At 41.8% G+C, this 4922-nt stretch overlaps 1 pseudogene; it reads left to right on the forward strand.

The window, feature by feature from the left end:
- Positions 1-4522: 4522 nt before the first annotated feature.
- Positions 4523-4641, forward strand: LOC111736822 (annotated as a pseudogene).
- The last annotated feature ends 281 nt before the right edge of the window (positions 4642-4922 follow it).

Genomic DNA, 4922 nt, shown 5'->3' on the forward strand with positions numbered 1-4922 from the left:
TAGTACCAAACCCTATATGTACTATGTTCTTTCCTATACAAACAGACCTGTGGTAAAGTTTAATTTATAAATTAGACACAGTAACAGATTAACAATAATAACTAATAATAAAATAGAACAATTATAACAATATACTAAAATAAAAGTTATGTGAACTTGATCTCTCTCTCTCTCTCTCTTTCTCTCTCGCTCTCTCTGATAATTGATGTAATAACCAAGATGGCTAATAAGTGACTAAAGGTGTGTAGCATATACGGCATGAATACACTAGAAAAGTGGATGATTCACATCCCGTCTGGATGAGAGTGACAGTATCAGAGTTTATCACTCTAATCAGAACAGCATATGCAATTTAAAACTTGTGAATGGTTTATTTCAGAAATTTCCATTTAATATTTTCAGACTGAGGTTGACCACAGGTAACTGAAACCATGCAAAGAGAGATCTCTGTTAAACTGATATTTACCTTGGGGACTGAGAGTCCTGCTATCCTTCCTCCTCCTCTAGGTGGCTTGGAGGCTCATAGACATTCATGACATTCTCCCCTGTCAGTCACCTCCCCTACCTTAGCATCACAGCAGGAGATTTTCTCGGCTCTGAAGTCTCCCTTGTTGCTCTTCTGGGATTCTCTGATGAACTGTCTAGGCAATTCTGCTCATACATTTCACTTCCAGTTGTGTTTAGTGACAGTTAATGATTTCTGTTTTGGCATTTGGAAACTTTATTAATAATGATGCCACCTTCTCCTCCTCCTGATTTACACAGATACTTAGAGGAGAAAGAAGAAAACATAATTTTTTATTTCTAAAGTGACTTGGATGGGTAACGGGGTTGAGGCTTAGAAGTGGAAATAGAGGTTTGTTTTTGGACAGATGATGGCAACTATGGGTCTCAGCAGATTATTCTGTTAGAGTTATTATCAAGTGACCAAGCCTATGCAGGGCATGACATGAGTCTCAGTATATAAGGAAAAACAAGGACGGTATAGGAGACCTGTGAAGAAACATATCTACTTGTATTATTTTTAAGTACATTTTAAATATCTGCGATCAGTGGATGTTGTTATCAGAAGCAGCATCAAATGAATGAGCAATTTCACATTTTTGAAAGTGAACTCAGTAAGTCTGACCCTGCCTCAGGGGGCAGCAGGGTTAATCCAGAAGCTCTGGATTCCTGGCTCCTATAACTACCTGGAACCCTGTTCCCTGTCCCCCAGCTGATCTATACATGTGCTCATGCACGCACACACACCCACACGCACCCAGCATGTGGCAACAAACGAGTCAAGAGCAAAGTGTTACCGCTATAGGAATGACATTCACCTGCTGCATCCAGGTCTCTGGTGCTATATTTCTGACTCCCTGCTTCTGAACTGCATGTGCCCAGATCCTTGGTGTCTGCCTGAAGGAGACTCAGCTGATGTGAAATCTCTGTCTCATACATCCCAGGATTGTGACCCCAGTTAGTTTCGATCCCTGAAACTTGACTTCTGTTTGTAGTACTTTCCTGCCCAGCAGACTCCTAATGCTCTAGGGGCTACTGTGCCAAGTTGCTATCTCTGTCTTGGTGAGGTGATTGTACTTGAGATTCGGCGCTCATAGTCACAACTGAGAGTTTCTTAACCGGAAGGTCTGGGCATACCAAGTTTCATTAATTACATGAAAATGCACGTCTCCCCAAACTTAGGTGACCCCTCATCTCTCCACCTGACTATGGTGGTCTTCCTCAAATATCAGGAACCTCGTCTCCTCACTTTCACACACCACCGCCCAGATGGACTAAGAAGATATGCCCTCTGTGCATTCCTAATATAAGCTGCTTTCTGATCCTTTCTGATGCTCGTGTTTTCTGAAGTAACTTACCCTCACCTTTGCAAAAAGTGGATACACTTAACTTTGCACACTAAATACAGTCTAGGAAAACTATTAGTAAGTTGAATATCTGTTTAACATAAATCATAACTAGTGAGACAGAAGAGGCAGGTGGAATGGTCACAGGCTTTGAAATGAATGAAAACTGCTTTTCAACCCACATTTGAGAACTACGTGATCATGGACATGTTTCTTAACCTCTGCGCGCCCCGCGTTTTCATCTATGAAGCAGGAATAGTAATTCGTGCTTCATAGGGTGGTCAGAAGGATCAAGCAACATAATGCATGTCAGGCTGCTGGCTGGTAATAGCTGACAAGGCTTCCGACAATTTAATTCTGTTTTCCCCTCCCCTTTTCCTAACTTATTAGTGGCTATAAATAGATAACTTAGTGAATTCGAATGTACAGTGTCTAATATTTATGTAAGTTCCATGAAAGCAAGAACTTGTCTGTATCCCCCAAGACCTAGTGTTCAGCACAAAGTTGATGTTCAATAAATATTTGTTGAATGAACGTGAGTAATTTACATGATCACACCTACTTTCTATTGTTTTGTTTCTTGAACACTGGTTGATTACCTATAACACTCTTTCCGCCTTTGCCCGGGGAAATGACTAGTATCTGCTCTTGGTTGAATTACTTAGCCTAAGGACTTTTCACCTCAAGTAAGTCCTGTTAAGCAAGCCTGTTTGTTACCTGATAGATTGTCTTGCTTCTGCAGTGCCCTTTGTCTGCACAAGAAGCAGGCGGCAGTTCCATGTGGTTCTCTTAGCCCAGTCCCTGGCAGAGCATCTCAGCCAGGCAGAGTGAGGGCAGAGGAGCTGGCGTGCTCTCTGTGCCCTCCCTCCATTCCATTCTGAAGGTGAGGAGAGCATTGACCTAAGGGCGATTTATCCATTAGGCACAGAGGGCCTAAGGCCCACAATACCTTTAGAGGCTCACAACTTTTTAATTACTTTTAAAATCAGAAGAAAAATAAATATAATAATGCTTGTATAATAATGATTTCAGCCTGGATAATATTCACCTTCATATCTACACAGTTGTAAAAATGTAAGTTTTATTTATTTTTTTATGGAGGAAGGGGCCCATGAAGGAAAAAAAAAAAAAACCTACAGCCCATGAAAGTCCTGCTGTGGTCCTGGGTGCCCTGAGCAGGACAGCAAAATTAGCCAAGCACTCTGTGTGGCCCTGGGAGGGGCCGATCCCTTGGGTGCCTTCCCATAGAAAAGCAAGCTATGTAGGGAGGAAGGCAAGCCTTTGTTTGGCAGCGGAAGGGCTTTCTAACCTCCCGAGCCTCTTAAAAAAGGGAAATTCTAGTTCAGTATACCCTCTCTCCTCACTCCTGGACCCAAAATAAGGGAAACGCAGCATGCTCTCACTCTTTCTTCTTCCAAATAAGACAAACCCAGGTGTGACTTCATCCCCTGAATCTCAGGGAAAGAAAACTCATCAATGACTTCATTTCCTTTTCCCTCAAAAGTTAAGTTCAAGCATGATCTCCTCGCAAATTCAGCAAGATTGTGCTTGATGTCACCGCCCACTCCTCCAATGTTTTTCTTCTATGTGGCCAATGACACATTTCCACCCAGACAGCTTCTCAGAAGTGGCTCTACTATAGGTGTGGTGTCTGTCTGGCTGGACCTTCTTCCTTTTAGCCACAGAGCAAGCCCTCCAGTCTGAAAGGCAGCTCTGAGTCAGTGAGGCGTGACAAACTGTGACTCAGCATGCTATGGCAGATGAGAATTTATTAAAGGTTCAACATTAAATAAGGAGTTTTTAGACAACCCTAGAAGGCATGATGAGCCAACTCAGGATAAGAAACTAAAAAGCAAAAGGGAAAATCCAGGGTTGAGAAATTCCTAGAAAAGAATTTATAACCTTGGCCAGAAGAAGAAATTTGCTTGAGTTGACAGGGCTGCTAGGCAGGGATGACAGACCTTTAGCAGCTCGTGACCCTGCAAGCACTCAGGAGCCCAGCCATCTGTCTCTGTGTGTTTCCCATGTGTCCTTTCGACCTCCTCTGCAAACACTGGGTCCTCCATCTATAAAAGGGAGAATGGCAAGCCCTTGACAGATGGGGCAGCCCAGGTGTGCATGGGGGACTCCGCGTCCATGAGCAATATTGTTTGCATCTGCAGCCCAGATTCAATTTATGAGAAAAGTGCAAGATGGGGAAGAAGTTAACCTTGCAAATAAAAAAAAAATCTAACCAGATGTCAATACTGAAGGAGGCTGTGCCTGTGTAGGGGCAGGGGTTATGTGGGAACTCTGTACTTTCTGCTCAATTTTGCTATGAACCTAAAACTGTTCTAAAAAATAAAGTATATTTTTTTAAATTGACGGAGATTTTTTTAAAGTCTATTCTATGGTCACAAAACCCTGCTTAGTATCATAAGGAGGTTTGTTCCAGCTCAAGAGGGAGACCAGATAAATAGGACAACTGAGCCATCGTGAGTGTATAAGTGAGAAGCAAGGTCGCCTTTCCTTTTCTTCACACGTTTGGTATGTTCCTTGGTGTTACAATTCCTTAACTGTGTACAATTGCTTTGAATACTACAGCTAAGAAGAAAGTTATAGCAAATACTACTGGGAGAGACAGACTCTAGCATATACATAACTAAAAGACCCATTTTGCAAAAAAGTTTTTAGTCTACGGCCATGCCACCCTGAACGTGCTGGATCTCATCTGATCTCAGAAGCTAAGCAGGGTCAGGCCTGGTTAGGACTTAGATGGAAAACTATCTAGGAAGACCAGGTGCTGTAGGCGTTAAGAAAAAAAAGAAAAAGTTTTTATATTCTAAGTCTCAGTATCTTCACCTGTGAAATGAGGATAACAATTTTATCTTTCTTACAGAGGTGTCATATGTTCAGTTTTCATTGAAATCTTCATTATCCACCCTATTGAAAAATAGCCACACTCTCCCCTTCTCAACCCTCATTAGTACTTCCTAGCACTCTTCCTCATTTTATTTTTCTACAATACACTTATCATCATCTCCACATCATATATTTTACTTTTTAAATTCTCTTTATCTCCCTTTAGAATGC

This window comes from Pteropus vampyrus, unplaced genomic scaffold, assembly GCF_000151845.1.
Source record: "Pteropus vampyrus isolate Shadow unplaced genomic scaffold, Pvam_2.0 Scaffold22, whole genome shotgun sequence".
Classification (NCBI taxonomy): domain Eukaryota; kingdom Metazoa; phylum Chordata; class Mammalia; order Chiroptera; family Pteropodidae; genus Pteropus; species Pteropus vampyrus.